This window comes from Vipera berus (assembly GCF_964194415.1).
Source record: "Vipera berus genome assembly, chromosome: 6".
Classification (NCBI taxonomy): domain Eukaryota; kingdom Metazoa; phylum Chordata; class Lepidosauria; order Squamata; family Viperidae; genus Vipera; species Vipera berus.
Genome location: NC_138208.1, coordinates 75842936 through 75861673, shown reverse-complemented (window position 1 = coordinate 75861673; position 18738 = coordinate 75842936). Strand labels below are relative to the sequence as shown.

The following is an 18738-nucleotide window of genomic DNA, read 5'->3' as shown; positions in this document are numbered from 1 at the left end:
ATCCAGTGCTTTTTTTGTAAAAGAAAAAGGTGCCGGAACTCACACATGTCATACAGCCCACCTTGCCTACCCTACAAGGTTCCATCCAAAAAAGGTGCCGGAACTCCGTTCTGAGCGTTCTATGACAAAAAAAGCCCTGATCACATCCATTTATTTCTTTTCCCAATCAAGCAAGATCTGAATGCTACCCAACATGCCTCTTTCTACATTCATAAACACTTTTTCTGTTTTGGAATATCTGATTTCTGAGTTTTAGGTGCATTACTTATTGTATGTTTCATCTCACCTTTCCTCCTTTGAGTTCACAGCTATCTATATGATTTGCAAAGGCCACGTTTTACTCACATGTCATAATTTTTCAGGAAAAACACTTTGGAGCTCAGCCGCTTGGGATATGTGGCTAATTTCCTCTAATGCTCGTTCTAAAAGAGCAATGAAGCCACCAAAATCCCAGGGAAAGTAGGAAGTAGACAGTAGGGGATCAATACATACACAGAAATATGGATTTGTGAATTTTCTGGATAGGCAGAATTATGCAAAGGACAGAAAAGCAATAATAAATATTTCAGTGAAATAAACACAAGCTATGAGACAGGAAAAAAGAAAAAGAAATGTATATAATCAAAAGGTAAAGGTAAAGGTTCCCCCGCACATGCGTGCTAGTCGTTTCCAACTCTAGGGGCTGGTGCTCATCTCTGTTTCAAAGCCGAAGAGCCAGCGCTTGTCCGAGGACGTCTCCGTGGTCATGTGGCTGGCATGACTAGATGCCAAAGGTGCACGGAACACTGTTACCTTCCCACCGTAGTGGTCCCTATTTTTCTACTTGCATTTTTACGTGCTTTCAAACTGCTAGGTTGGCAGAAGCTGGGACGAGTAACTCAGTGCATCCTTCCATGCATTTCTATCCATGCTAACTATTCATTTTACCATGGGAACATAGTACTTCATATAGTACCTTTTGGGTCTCATCTTTTTCTTTTTGAGGATCTCATCAACTCCACCCAAGCATAACTTTCCATTCTTCTCAACCCATTCACTCTGCCTTCATCTATTTGCTTTGCAATTCAACTGTTATTTATTCTGTCTATATAACCAAGCCACCTGTATGTACTTTTTTTGTAGGGCCATTCAGATATTCATTCAGATCCATTCATTATTAACCCTATAACGTCTTCTTCAAGTACACATACTTTTTACCTATTACCACTGCATTTATCTTACTTATAATTTGTTTGACATACCCAACTTTAACTTCCATAAAACAGTGGGAAAAGCACAGTCTGGCTATACCCAAGTCATTACTCATCCTCCAAAGCTAGCAGGCAGAGATTCAAGGACATGGCTCAAAACCTCCTGGCTTCAAAGTGTATGTCTCTGCTCTTCATCTGTGCAGCCTAACAGCCTGAAAGATAGTTGCTTCTCCATGGGTGGGCCAGTGGATGGAGAGTTGTGGATTGCTGTTGTCTGCTCTTGGGTGTCTAGTGTTTGACTTTGGTCCCTCACATTCTTAGACACACCATTTTCATTTCTTTTAACAGATATTCCTCTCAAGAAACCACTTAGAGTACTATGCACTAACTTTGAATCAGCATTTGCAAATATTAAAACTTCTCCATCCAGTTTTCAATCTTTAGTAAATATTCACTGTTCTATGAGGATGCACAATGATTTACTCTTCTGCTTTTTTATGCATAACTAATCATTATTCAATGTATTTTCCCAATCAAAAACAAGGTCCTTAGTCTTTTGGTAGTTTAATTTTCAGATCCATATACCTAATATTTCTGTAAATCATTGGGGTTCTCAGCCAACAACATAACACACATTCACATTCTCAAGCAACATAGTTCTTATCATAGCCACATGGATCCCTTATACATTTTTATCTATAAATACCTTAAGCAACCAAAGGGACTGTCATAATGGGCAGGAGTTCATGCTTTTCTGTAAGTCTGTCACATATGTATGCAAGACCCTAAATAGACTTCATAGTTGAAATTGAGAGTAGGAATGGTAACGTATTTTCCCACAGGAAGATTTTTACTCTAGGAAAAGGAAGGAATAGTTGCAGAACTGGTAAAGGTGACAGACTTGAAAAACAAAAAGGCAGCTGAGAAGGAGAACTTTTAAAATTGTGATAGCTGGCAACCCCAGATGGGTAAAGTTTTATTATTTGGTTTAGTAAAGAACATTGATAATTGGTGTTCTTGAGATGGTCTAGGTCAGGGGTCTTCAAACTTGGCCTTTTTATGACTTCTGGACTTCAACCACCAGAATTCCTCAGCCATACTGGCTGAGGAATTCTGGTAGTTGAAGTCCACAAGTCATAAAAGGGCCAAGTTTGCAGACCCCTGGTCTAGGCAGTGTTGCACTACTGAAAGATTGATGGTTAGATAAAATTCCCAAGTGGAAATGGGTGAGATCCAGGGAAGACACTCCAAAGACAAGGAGAAAGAAGACTACAAGACTTTTTCCCTCCATCCTACACAGATAGAAGAATCTAGGGAAGGCTGAAGTGATGACAGTTAGAAAGTTCTACCAGACATACAGAAAGACTTCTTTTTTCTCCAGAGGGAATGCCAGCCAGTATTTTTAGCCCCTTATTTATATCTAAGTAGAAAGCCTAGCTAGGATTTTGAGAAACCATACAGTGTACTTATACATTAAGCCAATATTATAGAATGCATGAATATGCAGGTCCAGAACAAATGTCCACTTCACAAAGATGCATTTAAAACTCAAGTTATGGTGGTGATCAGTCAAGCAGAGAATGGAATGTGGGTATCTAACTGTAAATAACTCTGGTCCCGAAAGGCTGTAAAAGCTAGAAGTAAATTCCGCTGGAGATCTTAATAAAAGAGATATTTTTTAAAAAATCACAAGAGATGTTTTGTGCCATGTCTTGGATCAACTCCCACAAACTAATGGCATCACCTATCCTTGTTCAATGTTGAACCATTTGCTAAGCATCCACTTTATTCTCATACATGCTTTATTTCTGTCATATACCACATTTAGCAACCAAACTTTTACTCGGCATTTGTACAAAAATCATAACCCAAACACACTCACTTTATCACATACTTTTCAAAATCAACAAATGTACAATAAACTTCCTTTCTCACATTTTTTCAATAAACTCCTGAAATGCAAAAACCTAGCTTACTCTGTACACTGTCTGCTTTGTTGTTGTTGGTAGTTGCGAAGTCGTGTCTGACCCATCGTGAACCCATTGACAACATTCCTCCAGGCCTTCCTGTCCTCTACCATCTTCTGGAGTCCATTTAAGCTGATGCCTACTGCTTCAGTGACTCCATGCAGCCACCTCATTCTCTGTCGTCCCCTTCTTCTATTTCCCTCAATCTTTCCCAGCATTAGGCTCTTCTCCAGTGAGTCCTTCCTTCTCATTAGGTGGCCAAAGTATTTGAGTTTTGACTTCAGGATCTGGCCTTCTAAAGAGCAGTCAGGGTTGATCTCTAGGACTGACCGGTTTGATCGCCTTGCAGTCCAAGGGACTCACAGGAGTCTTCTTCAGCACCATAGTTGCCTCAATTCTTTAGTGCTCAGCTTTTCTTATGATCCAACTTTCACAGCCATACATTGCATGCTTGGCACCCCAAAATTTGTTCAGTGTCACCTCTCCTACTCTCTTAGTCACAATTTTACCAAATACTTTCCAAGTCACACAGAACAAATTAATTACCCTTTAAATTTTGCATTCGCTCTTGCTGCCATTCCCTTTTCATCGGAGAAAAGTAATAATATTCTTACCATCTTCAAAAACAGATGCGGCCTTATAGACATTAAACAAGTTTACACAGCAACTTTATAGGAAGATTATATTCACATACTTTCTTCCAGTTTTTCAAACGTGGCAACGTTAAGACATGTGGACTTCAATTCCAGCGTCCCCCAGCCAGAGTTGAAGTCCACACAACTTAAAACTGCCAGGTTTGAATAATACGGAGTTATGTAATCTTCACTTGTAGCTTCACATTTTTTGATATTCCCACTGTATTTATGACTGCCATCATTCTTTTCCTTAGATACTAAATCTTACAACACTTGTTTCAGTTCCCCTCATCAATGTATCACTATCATTTCCAGATAAATCTCTATAAAATATTTCATCACAACTCATTGATTCGATACATTTTCATAATTTCCTTTAATTCCAGTCACTGTGTTGGAGGCCCCCATTATTCAAGATATCTTAGATCCTTCCTCTCTACCTTATGGCTGTTTTAGGTAGCAAATGTAAAAGGCTATTCGAAAAACAGTATGTTGGCATAAAACAAGCTCCCTATTATACAGCATTAGCAAATCTGGCAAAAGCAACTGTTCTTATGTGCCTCTTATAGGCCCAGTTAAATAATGAGTGGTTTCCACTAGATTCATTTTTCCTCCCACCTGCCAGCAGGAAAACACCCATCTCTCCCCCTCACTTGGGATGGGGTGAAATTGGGTGAACACAGAGGCTGCTTAGAATCTCAAATTAGTCACCAGTCAAATCCCTCAGTTCCAAGGTTGCATTAGGAGTGTGCAGATTTAAGCATGAAGCACTCGATGCAACTGTTCCTTCCTGACTGGTCCCTTAGATGACTTGTAAAAATATATCTACTATGAAAGAAGGCAAAAAATATAGGTCCCAGAATAATGTTGCAGAAAGGTTTCCTGAGGATGGGTTTTAGAGTCCGAAAGCTCAGAAGAGTAAAACCTCTGGTCCTGGTGACCGACCCAGATTGGATCCTGCAACATACATTTACTGCTCTTCTGAAAGAGTGACAAATGCATATCTCAAAGAAACCTGTCTGATACATCTCAGACATGAAAGAAAGTCATGAGACAAAGTGGGAGGGAGCCCTCAGGGCTTCTGCTGAGCACAGCCCATCCTCTACATTATGAGCTGGCTATTTCTGAATTTGGGGATGGTGTTCTTCTGAAAAAGCGCTAAATTCATGTTCTAAAATTCCCTTCTTAACAGGTAACAAATCAGAGGATGAATGTGGAGGGAACCTGGGGATAACAATGAGAATCAAGGACCCCCTTTACTAATACTGGAAGGGTAGGGAAATATTAGCAATGAGCATCCAGTTTTGACTCTGAGGCTGGCGACACCCAGGAGTAGCTAGTGGGTGACCAGGGAAAACATGCAATTTGTAATCAGCCCATAATAATAAATGCCAAACCATAACATCTAAAGCCACCAGGCTGGAATAGAGTGGACAAAAAAGCACTCTGTCTCTAACCAAAGTTATAAAAAAAGCAGAAAATGACAGGTCCATGAAGTTCCCTATCAGATATCTAATAAAAGAGAAAAATGTAGCTCAGGGTTGAACTGTGGAGTCCTTGATGTTCTCTGAGCTTGGTTGTTTGCTTGCAGACCTTTCATTACCCACCTAGAAAACATCATCATTGCTAGTGAGTGTGATGTTTGCTCCCTGTTCATATACAATAGCTTGTCCTGCCAGTTTTGGTGGGGGTGTGGTATTCTCCTTGGTAGTTGCTTGATTAAAGTATTGGTGTGTGTTTTTTTGCTTAACTGTTTGTCTGGATGTTGGTTGCTGGACAGAATGTATTCCATTCTTTTTGTTTCCTTCCTAGATTTTTATTTTCTTTTTTGAATTATGTGTAAATATGGCTAATCTCTCTATGTGTATGATATCTAAACAGGCAAAGGAGGACACAAATTGGAAAGGAAGACAAATCGGGGCAAACAAGGACACCCTAAATTTTGGCACCCACAACAAAGATCACCGCAAACAACTTTAAAAAAATGTATTTACACCTACATATATATGGAATTAACTTGTCCAGCATCACAAAGCCTGGATTTTAAAGTGCAATATTTTTTGAACAAGTATTTCCAAGAACATTTGCTTGAAATTACATAAAATGGACACCAATACACTTTTCAAATGCCACCACAGAAATGCACGAAGAGTAATCTGATCTACATTCTACAGTGGTCATAGGTTTGAAGGGACAAAGTTGAACCCAACTGCTGGAATCAGGAAATAAATAACGTAAACCTAGGCCATTTAAAAGCTTTTTGATGGTGAAGGAAAGAACGAAGCAATTAACAAAGTCTCAGATACATGAGGTTTCAATGATTACTGTTATGAATAAAGGTAAAGGTAAAGGTTCCCCCGCACATGCGTGCTAGTCATTTCCAACTCTAGGGGCCAGTGCTCATCTCTGTTTCAAAGCCGAAGAGCCAGCGCTTGTCCGAAGACATCTCCGTGTTCATGTGGCCGGCATGACTAGATGCCAAAGGCGCACGGAACGCTGTTACCTTCCCACCATAGTGGTCCCTATTTTTCTACTTGCATTTTTACGTGCTTTCAAACTGCTAGGTTGGCAGAAGCTGGGACGAGTAACAGGCGCTCACTCTGCTACGCGGCACTCGGGATTCGACCCGCCAAACTGCCGACCTTCTGATCGACAAGCTCAGCCTCCTAACCCACTGAGCCACCGCGTCCCTCTACTGTTATGAATACAGCCTAATATAATAGTAATTAAAAATAAGACAAAGAGCAGGATATTTGGTTTTACAGCTATGCCTGCCAAAGGGGGGACATGAGCCCCAAAAGGAGGACATATTCTCCTTTTGCTGGACATCTAGTAACTTTATGATCAGCAGAAGTAGCAGAAAATCTGTAATGTATCTAGAGATGACAGAACTAGCAATCCATAACTGACAGAACCTCTACTCTTTCCTGGCTGAAAGTGATATTTTATGCAACACATAAATAGTATTCCCCCCCCCTAAGGGTTAGATTCCATTTGGGGGGGAAAAGGTTGAGAGCTCTTTCAGAATTATTTGGAAAATATCAGACATTATGCCTCTGGGGAAGACAAGGCTCTAGCTTCTCCTGCAGCCCAAGCCATACTGGCCATGAGGAATAGTCTCTGGCAGCTAGAAGAGAGAAGGATTATCCACAGAAACCTAAAATAACTAATATATTTGAGCAAAGCAGATCCTTGTCCCTGAGAACATCAGCAACCACATCATCAGTGAACTGTGCCAGATCACATTCACAGCACAACGTTGGAAGGACATAGTTAGGGTTGGATAATCATTTAGGTGGAAGTGATCTGTTGTGCATGGGGTGTGTATAGAAATTATCCAGATTTGTGTGTGGTTGTGCGGTATGCAGGGAGGATAAATTCTGGGCTCAGCCGGCAGCTCACATTATGAATGTCCTCTACTTGGTCTCCTCTGGGGTATCTCCATCAGGACCTTAACGCTGGACAATCCCTCTGTCCTCCATGTAAGAATATTTTAATCTAAGGATAAGCAGGATAAACGCAACCATCCAAAATAGCTCTTCATCTTTCAAACCCACATTAATTCTGGGGAGGGAAAGGAGATATAATCCACGTCATCTGGCAGAGGCACCATTTGTACCAGACCCAAGATTAAAGTGAGAAAAATTAATCTGACTGGTTTCCCAAGGCAGTTGTTATTTTTTCCCCTCTTTAAAGGGCAGACTAGAGGATTTTGTAGGAGAAAAAAGCCTACAGAGCATACTCTTCTCTTTCCCCTCCCTTCGCCTGTGTTATTTTTACTTTACTAATACATGCACTTCTTAGTTCCAAGGGGCCAAATCAACGATTTTCTTCATTTAGCTTTGACAACTGCAAAACATTTTCTGCTTAGTCAATACCCATTTCATCATAGCAGACATCATTGAAGCATTTAAACCTGGGAGAAAAGATAAACCACTACTTTTCTTTATTACTGTCCTCTAAGATCTTTGTGGAGAGGGTGCAATGTCTTAGCAGCTAAAGATGCCGAGCTTGTCAAAGGGAAAGCTGACAGCCCTGAGCACTGCACGACGGGGTGAGCTTCTGTTACTTGCCCTAGCTCCTGAAAACCTAGTCATTTAAAAGCATGCAAATGCAAGTAGATAAATAGGTACCACTGCAGTGGGAAGGTAACAGCATTCTGTGCACCTTTGGCATTTAGCCATGCTGGCCATATGACTACGGAAGTGTCTTCAGACAATGCTGGCTCCTTTGGTTAAGAAATGGAGATGAAGACTACCCCCCTTGAGTAAGACATGACTGGACAGAGAAAACCTTTACCTTTAAGTTCTTTACATCATGATGCTTTATCAACTCCAGATCTCACCTTTTCCACCAAGAGAAGATCTGAGGCTATATTTTATATACCAGGATAGAACAGATAAAGAGTTTCTTGATTTTTTTTTCCTTCTAGCTCTCAGGAGTGGTACTAATAGACAAGGTCCACACCATCACACTTTGCTCTGCACAGGATTAGTCCAATCAAGTCTTATAGCAATAATCAGAGAGATGAGCAATCTCTTCCCTATGTTTCAACCAATCTTGGTTGAAGAATGCAAGACCAAGTGAAGAGGTGAGGAAAGCGAGGATTTCTGCCATTTTGTTTAAATGCAAATCTCTTTATTATCAGTGATGCTTAAATGAACTTTCTGATCAACATCACCCAGCTATGTAGAGAAACACATCTAACACTATTTATGATAAATAATAAAATGGGGAAGAAATGTATTTGTGCTCTGCTATATTTCATTTTTATTTCTTCTTTAATTTTTGAAAGTTATGGATCCATTAGAGACACTGCTTCAACATACCCAATTATACATGTTACAGTTAAAGGGTTTTTGTTTTATATTTCTCCTTATGCCTCCACAATTCTTACCCATGAAGAGTCTGGCATGATCAAGAAATGGAATTATCTTTCAGTGATTATTTACAAAAATTGCCCATCTTATTGATGATAGCAATAGCACTTAGACTTATATAATGCCCCATAGTGCTATACAGCACTCTCTGGATGGTTTACAATGTCATCTGGGTCCTCACTTTACCAACTTTGGAAGAATGGAAGGCTGAGTTAACCTTGAGCCAGGTCAGGATTGAACTCCAGACTGTGGGCAGAGTTAGCCTTCACTACTGCATTTTAACCACTGTGCCACCAGGGCTCCTGCTCAAAGGTGGGAGAGGGAGTAAGAGGAAGAGAAAGGATCTTTAGAAGTAGTGATTTATGCAAAGACTTTGCTCTTTCTGTCAATTCTTCATTACTGAAATTGTGCCATTCAGTGTTAATGTATTATTTATCTACACAGTTCTGTCCCCCTTCTTTTTTAAAAAAAACATGAATGATAATGAATTTCATGAAAAAGTGTCACAGCAGGTGACTGCGTGTAGCCGAACTTGGCTAAACTTGAAAAAAGTTTTTTTTAATATATTTTATTGATTTTTTTTATAACAACAATTTTTAGTGCTTAGTAAACAGCATGTTGGCTGGGTTTATATATTTAAAAAAACAATCAATAATGATTAGTTTCTATAATCCCATGATCAATGTGTTAATTAATAATATGTTTCCTTGATCTTTCCTTCTTCCAATAGTATTCTTCTTTGTCAACATTAGACAAAATATAATTCTTAATATTTTCAATGCATACAAGGTTAGATATAAACATTTTTGTATTTGTACAAATAACAATAATATCCATATATAACATCTTTTCTAATTGACTTATGTTTCAATTGTATTTGTAAAAGTCACTTATTAGGTCACTATGCATCCTGTTTTTAAAATTCTTATTTAAACTTAATTTCCCCTCAGTATTCAAACCATTCTTATCAGTCATAATTTTCTCAAAATTGATTACGGTACTTAAATATCCAAACTTTTCATTTACATACACCATCCTAATATTTTCATATTTCATATATTATAAAGATACTATGCTACTTATATATCTTATAACACCCACATAGCATCTTTTCTGATCGGCTTATGTTTCAGTTATATTTGTAAAAGTCATCTTGTTAAGTCACTATATGTCCTGTTTTCAAAATTCTTATTTAAACTTGATTTCCCCTCAGTATTCAAATCATTCTTCTCAATCATAATTCTCTCAAAATTAATTAACTTTAAATGTCCAAACTTTTCATTCACATACATCATCCCAATATTTTTACATTTCATATATTACAAAAAATAATAAACTACTTATCTCTTATCCTTCTTACTATAGGGCCCCTTTATATCCAACATTATCTATTCTTTTAACCATATTCAAACAAGTGTTTAATCATGTAATACTCAATCTGGTAAGTCGAATCAAATCTCTTAAATCTAACTCTAGCCTTCTTCTTTTGCCAAGTAGCTTTCCAAGTTAGTATATTCCGCTTGCCAGGTGGTTTCTGTATTTTTGTAAGTGTTGTTGGGAGTGAAAAGGACGAGTAGCATGTATGCCTTTTGTCTCCCAGACTAATGATTCTCCTGGCAGCTCTATAATCCATTTTGTTAAATCTTCTTTCTTATCCTCGAGTTTGTTTTGAAGTCCTGACGGATAAAATATCTTTTCCATTTTCATTGTTGTGGCAAAATCTTGTAGATTTTTTTCTGTTTGTGTTTGGTTGTAGTCCTCTTCATTTGTAGCTTCCATATTTAAGTCATTTTCTTCTAGTTTGTGTTCTGTTATCTCATTTGTTTGTTCATTCTTTATTGTTGTTTGCTGAGAGTTTTTTAATTGTAAGTTTAGATAAGATGTGCTCATTTATGTCATCAAAAGTTGTTTTTGATCTCATCATGGTTTGAAACTATTGTCATTTGAATCTGTCGTAGCATTGCATACATTTCCTCCTGGAAAGTATTAGTCTTCTCTTGGAGCATTGCTCCTGCAGATCTCTAATGTTCCAGGCTAGGTCCTTCAGAAGGGAATATAGGTATGGTTTCTTGTCACTTTTAGATAGCCATTTGGTCTCCCCCCCTCCAAATAGTCTTTCACCAGTACCATGGTCTCTGTAACTAGCCTTATCAAAACCAGCCTATCTCAAAATCCAAACAACCAAATCTTATATAGTTCTTTATACATGTTTTTTGTAATCCAATGTGTTTCCAATTATCAAGGCATAGTGAAAGCAGTGTTTTGTAACAATTCTACTATTCAAGGGTAAATTATCAAAACTGCAGTCCAGAATGTTTAGCCACCTTGAAGCCTTCCAGTAAATCCCCCCCTAGAAGATTAGCCAAGAGTCAAAGTTTTTCTTTTTCTGCAAACAATTCTTGAGCTTAGACAACAGTTAATTTTTTTCTTTTTCTGCAGACACTTCTTGAGCTTATAGATGGCCCAGTAAGTTTTCTTACTTTGTTCCCAGCTGTTTTCTATTTGGCTGAAGGTTATTAAAGTTCAAGGAAACAGATTATTATTTGTTTCTGGGCATCTTGCCAATTTCTGAGTCAGTGTTGCTGTTGTTCTATGTTCTAATTCTCCACTAGATGTCAGTAGTTATTTATTTTCCAACTTTTTCAAACAAAAAATTATTTGTTTATAATTTCATCAGAACTCTTTAGGATGTAAAATCTTGTTTTCTTAATTTCCAGATTTATCCAGACTATAATATTATTAATTTCATTTCAGTATATTTCTTTCCCCCTTAGAAGTTAATTTGCCGCTTCTGTCTATGGAAGGGTGTGGATGTAGTCCCCTCCCTTCTCACTTTTGGAGGATTTCTTGCTTTGGGGATCTTTTCCAGGGAATCAATTACAAAATAGAAGAAAGAAGATTGATACTCTCACCCAGTTCCAAGCATGCTGTTCACCGTTGTTCTGGTTTGTGCTCTTGGACTTCAGCTGCTAGTAGCTTGGGCTAGACACTGATGTGCAGCTAGCCTTTCTCCTGTCAGGTTGGAGGGCTTCCCCCGGATCAAACAGATCAACCACCGCCATTCCGTGATCATCGGGGTGCCCCTCCTTCTTTGTCACCTCTCTGGGGTGACTTTAGACACATTTAGGGTCCCCTAACAGGGCGAAACCAGCCATGGGGTGCAGAGCCCCTCAATCCCTTGGCCGCGTCGCTACAGGGCAGAACCGGAAGTCTATAAACTTGAAAAAAGTTAAGCATGTTAAATCTGTTTTATATCTGGATGGGCGATTAACAGAAAAGCCTAGGGCTAAAGACTAGACTGGAAAGTTGAAAAAATAGGTCAAATCCCTTCAGTTGTCAGGAAAACCACGTGAATGTATCTCTGCAGTAACTAGGAATTGAGGTTCATTTGCAGCAGATATTATCTGCATGAAAGACAAGGACAAACTAAATTTGGGAGTGTTGTTAGAATGAGACATACAGGATACAGAATATTCTGTATATAATCCATTCTCTTGTACTGGAAATAGGTTTTTTGTCTAATCTAATAATCCTGTATTATGTGACATAGTATGGCCAAAGTCCAGATCCGAAAGATGCCAGTGAATGGGTCCCACATCTCCCACAGTTTGAAAGAGGAAAGAGAAAAAGAAAGAAATCATGAACAGCTCTAAATATATGTCAGTAATAATGTCTGCTTCTGTGGACAGGCTATGTCCAAAAGATGTTATTGAAGAAATGTCATATAGAACAAATTTTATCTGACAAGATAGAGGTGGTATCGAAAGTGGATTTACAACTGACAGACCAAGGGAATGATTTGGAAAAGGATGCTTCACTGTGTCTACAAAAGAAATTGGCTGAGGTTTTAAATTTAAAAGGGAAATACAAATGACAAACCAAGAGAGTGACTTGGATATTTTTTTTCTACTGGATTTACAAAAGAAGCTTGTTAAAAGCCTCAAAGAACTTTGTGTGATGGGGTAAAGCAGAAATCAAATCCTACAACATTTGAGTGAAGTAAAAATTAAGCCTGTTAGGAGTCAGGGTTAAAATATATGTGTTGTGATGTCTGGTAGCTGTAAATGGGGTTTTCTTTTGACAAGGGCTGAATGATGAGACTTTAGAGATATGTTTATAGGTGGGAGAAATTTCTTTTGCTTTATTTTTCAGAGAAAGTAATAGGTTTGGAATATAAAACTGGATTTTTTGATTAAAATTAAAATATATATGTTAATATTTCTGGTAGTTCTTAATAGACTTTCGTTGATTAGGTCTGAGTGATGCATTTTTGCAATTGGATTATTGATAAGAGATACCATTCAATTTTAAAACTGAAGTAATAAAGAAACTTTTAAGTTGTTCAAATTGTTTATACTCATCTGGAGGTAGGGCAGAATCATCTTTTATATATATCTCTTCATTTTGTTTCCTTTCTCTCTCTCTCTTTTCACCCTAAACAAAATCTTTACTTTTCCTTAGTTTAGATTTTCTTTACTTTATATTTGTTTTTTATCTTTGTGTTTGTAAAATTTAATAATATTATTTTTAAAAGGTGTATAAGGAAGGAATCTTTTGCTTAGCAACTGAGTCATCTCACGTAACAATCAAAGGGGAAGTAAAGTCATAAGCTCAGTTGGGGTCATGGGATTTCCCACTTAGCTACCATGTCACTTAGCTGCTGAGTTGCCCATTTCATTTGTGGTTGCTAAGCTTCTGGTGAAGAATTATAGCAGACTGATATCTCCAGAAAAAACATTACAACTGAGGATACTGGTTGGGGAGTCAGACACTGGTGGGTGTAATCTCTCTGGATCACACAGAGATTTGGGGAGATTTTCTTTCTATCTTTTTCCTTTTCCTGCTTTCTTTTACTTTTATTAGTTCTTCCTAGTTTTTAATATTTTATTCAAAGCTCTTAATAAAACCAATTATACCAATTGTGATTGCTAAGTGAGGACCACCAGTATTGTTATGTATTGGGTTAAATGGGAACAATTGCAGCAGCTGCACAACCGATACCACCAGGTGGCGCTGTACCAAAACTGCTGTGGCAGGGATCAGCTTTCGGCGGGAAATCTGAGGTTTGAAATAATTGGTTGAATGTGTACCTGGCCAGGTATATAAGGGGCACAGGTAACCCTGATTTCTCAGTACAGTTTCACCTACAATAAAGAGCTGCTTGCTGTACTCCTCTGCCTGGCGTCATCCATGTGTTCAGAACCCACTACACAATAAGTATATTCTAGAATCTAAATTCAGAAAAATTCTAAATCACACTAAGAATGCAATTTTTTAAAAAAGCAAGGCCAACTAGAGGTGTCCTTCACAGAGGAAGAAAAGCTGCAAACAGCAAATTGGAGGACAAATTATGATACTGGTAGTCCTTGACTTACAAAGAGCCCAAAATTTCCATTGCTAAGCAAGGCAGTGGCTAAGTGAGTTTTGCTCTATTTTACCATCTTTTTGCCAGAGTTATTAAGCAAATCACTGAGTTGTTAAGTGAATCATGCGGTCTTTAAGTGAATCTGGCTTCCCCCGTTGACTTTGCTTGCCAAACGTCAGCTGGGAAGGCTACAAATGGTAAATCGTATGACCCCAGGATAATGCAACTGTCATAAATACATGCCAGTTGCCAATCACCCGGATTTTGATCACAAGACCGTGGGGATGCTGCAATGGTCATCAGCATGAAAACTGGTCGTAAGTCACTTTTTTTAGTGCTGTTATAACTTTGAAAGGTCACTAAACAAATGGTTGTAAGACTAACCTGTACTGTCTTTTTATATTTTAAAAGGAACCAAGTGACTGCTGTGGAATTATATACGTAGGATGTTCACCATGAGAAAAGCATATGTGTTTGGTAGCTATTGGCTGATGGTTGAAGTTCCCCTACAATAACTTTGAGAAGATCGCTTTTAAATTCAGAATATCCCTTTAACTTTCTGATTTCACTGAGAATGCAGAAAATAAAAGGACACCCCAAAATTTATTCTTTTTGAAGAGGAATGGAATCCCAAACTGTCTTCCTGCGGCCACTTTTTCTGCACTTTCAGCTCCCGCCCTTTGTGCCCACTGATGGCGCAAAGAGGGAGAACTTTTGTCCCATCAGCAAAAAGCATCATCCTGCTATCTATTCTGTCACAAAGCACCTAGAGCTAGTAGACTCATCACCGCACCAGAGACTCGGCAAAAGGTTTGGGGAAGGCAGGAAGCAGCTGTATTCATATGGATGGAGGATCTGCTCAGCCAAGTGAAGTGACCTATTTTCAAGCTTTTTCCGCTCAGGTGACAATGCAGCAGGAGATGTCTTCCAACTAAAAGCATCTGTAATGAACTTGCAGCCCACGCTCAGGGGGAGAACACAGGAGAGGCAACCAGGTGGAAACTCTTAAAACCACAAGACACAAGCATACTAATAAGTAGCAGTTTCTTCTCTCCAGATCGCAAGGGGAGGGGGGGGGAGAGAAATGACGTGAAGGAGTGCTCACATTTGCCAAATCCCTACTCACCAACCAGTCCACCTTGGGGAATACCAATAATTTAAGCATGTCTGATAGTCACCAACCACTTTGCCCATGCACGTTACTCTCCTTATATGAACCGTTGCAGAATCAGAGACCTATAACGGGATGTAAAAAGGGATAGGCACTAGACATCTCAAAGTATTGAATAGAAACAGGACAAGGAAAACTAAAGGTACAATCCTATTTCTTTTCTTCTTCTTTTATATTTTTACATTCTTTCTCTTCATTCTTTTAATTCAGTTATTTAAAAAAAATGTAAAAAAAGCCCCCAGTGTTCATTGAGGACTATAAATTCTGGGAATTGACATCCACAAGTCTTAAAGTTGCTATGGTTCGTCACCCTTATTTAAAGCCCTTCACGGCCTGCTCCAGAGACTGCCTCTCTTCATCCCATTAAGTCTGGCAGGAGAGGCATTTTGCAGGTCCCATCAGCCAAATAGCTTCGTCTGACAAAGCCCAAGAGGAGAGCATTTTTTTTTTTGCTATGGCATCTTTTGGAACATCATTCCCCTCAAACCTAGGTTGGCCCCAAATCTAACTGGCTTTCTGTAAGGCCCTAGAAACATGGTTTTGCCATCGGTCCTGGTAAGCCCACGGAAATGTGGATCCTGCTAAATGATTGTATTGTGTGTAAACCTGGAATGCACTCTTCTATTTTTGTTGTTGTTATGTTTTTTAACTGTTTTAATTTAATGGATTTTTTAAATTGCTTTGATTGTTGGGGGGATTGTTATTTTAATTGTGTGTACCACCTAGAGCAGGGATGTCAAACTGCCGGCCCGCGGGCCGGATGCATCATGCCGAAACCGCACCCACCCCAGCTCCGGCAATGGGGAAAAAGTTGTGATATGCGTGTTTGACACCTCTGACCTAGAGCCACAAATGTAAGATGGTTGGCTATAATAATTTAATTAATTAATTAATTAATTAATTAATAGGCTTTCTAAGGAAGGCATGAGAGGACGCGGTGGCTCAGTGGGTTAGGACGCTGAGCTTGAAGGTTGGCAGTTTGGTGGGTCGAATCCCGAATGCCGTGTAACAGAGTGAGCGCCTGTTACTCGTCCCAGCTTCTGCCAACCTAGCAGTTCGAAAGCACGTAAAAATGCAAGTAGAAAAATAGGGACCACTACGGTGGGAAGGTAACAGCATTCCGTGCGCCTTTGGCATCTAGTCATGCCGGCCACATGACCATGGAGACGTCCTCGGACAAGTGCTGGCTCTTTGGCTTTGAAACAGAGATGAGAACTGGCCCCTAGAGTTGGAAACGACTAGCACGCATGTGCGGGGGAACCTTTACCTTTACCTTTAAGGAAGGCATTTGCTCAGAAGTGGAACATAGACTTTGCATATAGAAAGTCCTCCATACAATACGGCATCAATTTTGCATGTAGACTTTGAGAAAACTGAAATGTAAAATCATTCAGAAATGCTGCAGGAATGGAGGAATTTATCCACTTCTGTTTCCTTACAGTCTCTCATTTTTGTGAATCTATCCGTTTTTATTTCTCTTACTTTTTTATTTTTCTGTTACTCTTTCCCTCACATTCTGAATTTTTTAAAAAAAAAAGTCTATAAGATTTAGAATAATGGTTTTGATTTTTCCCCCATTGTTCATATCATTTTTATTGCCATTTTGCCCATGGTAGAAGATTTGCAAACCATTTTCCCCTAAGTAGCAGATTTTGTAGTTTTCTCCTTAAAAGCCATTTGTTTTGGTTAGCAAATGGCATCCCAAAGTTCGATGTGTGAATTTGAAAGAATAACCAAGTCTTCTCTCCCTCCCTCTCTCTCTCTCTCCCCCCCCATCTCTTTCTGTGTTTGAAAATACAAGAGCCGATGTGTTCACATTCAACTCAATGCAACTCAACCAACTAAGGCAAGGCCCTGCAGAGCAAGTGTGAGCTGTAAAGCTTAGTAGCTAGAGAGACAAAGTGCACGCCATTGTTGTGATTATGATGTTCTGAGAACGAACACTCTGTACCTGCTTTTTAAGTTGACCCTCCCATAAACAGCAAGATTCAGGGCCATTTTCTGTAAACCAGATTGACTGCTTTCAGCCAATTTTCCAGAGGAGTTACAAATTCCAGATGATGAGCAGACCAGTCCCCCAGGAAAAACCATCAGAAAAGATTGCCCCAGTCTGAAAAGCAGCCTGCTCCCATTAACCAGAATGTCTCTTGCATTTGAAAAAAGAACCCTATTCGGAACAGAAATTGAAGCAGACAGTTGCATCTGACCTTCCCAGGATCTTTATACCAGCAGAACAAACAATCCACTCCCAGTGAAGTTACCGGCTCAGTTCACTCCTTACAGTTTATGAATGAATGCAAAGAATACCACATTTTTAGAACATAATGAAAGGGGAAAAAATTGAATGATATCAGGGCAAAACAATGACCTGCAAGGACAAACAAGAGGTCAAAAGGAAGTGGATAAAGAGATGAAGGTAGCAGGGGCAGATATAATGATGCCACTCTTGTCACAATCATTATTTCAAAAAAAAAAAAAAGCTTCAAAGGAGGTAGCATGCCATTGTTTTCTTCTCCAATGTGTATTTTTTCCTCTTTTCTATAACAACACTGAAGTGTGGTACACATATAACACTCAACCCAAATGTTATTTGTATGGTTTAAGTTTAGTGGGATCTGCTAGCTAACCCATTCTTTGTGAACTGTGATCCCTTGTTATTTTGGCTTACTGTTATATGTGTTTCTTCCTACTAATTTCTAACAAACTGTGATTTTAAAAAAAAATCCTGGATGTCTTTTGGAATTATAACTATTGCACACTGCTTCTAAGCATGGTAATTAGACTCTCCGCCTTATCTGAGGTCTTAAAGTTAGCAAACTTTGATTGTATTGGTATACCATAAGGGGAAATTCTCACAGCATTGTCTTATGTCGAAGTATGTTTACCCATGTTGTATTGCTGAGTATTATTATTACCCTTCTCATCTTCTCTACTACCCTCTCTTATTGGTATCATTATTATGATTTTTATTACTCAGGTGCTTTGCAAGTACGCTGAGAGCTTCTGCACCAGAGACAAATTCCTTGTGTGTCCAATCACACTTGGCCAATAAAGAATATTCTATTCTGTTTTGTTCTGTTCTGTTCTGTTCTGTTCTATGAAATTACAGACTTAACAAATTGAATTCTATTAAGCTATCAGAAGTCAGTATTTAAAATGAAATATACACATACTGTACATCACTGTTTTAATACCTTCCATTTTTTCTGCGCAACTGAGATTCTACCTAGGACTGGTCGAACCCATATTTTAGCTATCATAAAAAAAATTAATTCAAATGTTGCTCATTTTGAACTAGACTAGACTGTCCTCACAATGGAGGAAAAAAATAGCTACATTATGACAAGCAGAACAGCTGGAGGCAAGACTGAAGCATGCCATGTAGTAAATCTTTGCTTTTTGCAGGTCTACTAAATAATGCAAACTTTACTCCTCTCACTCAGAAAGAAAGAAATGGAAAGAGAGTGGGAACTAAATTCATATACTGGTCTAAACTTTAATTATACTAATCATGGTTTGTTGAATTAGCC

General features: G+C 38.7%; 1 protein-coding gene across 1 annotated transcript in view; it reads right to left on the bottom strand.

Moving 5' to 3' along the window:
• Positions 1 to 18738, bottom strand: part of IQSEC3 (IQ motif and Sec7 domain ArfGEF 3) — a 203933-nt gene that overhangs the window by 23222 nt on the left and 161973 nt on the right. The window lies entirely within an intron of this gene.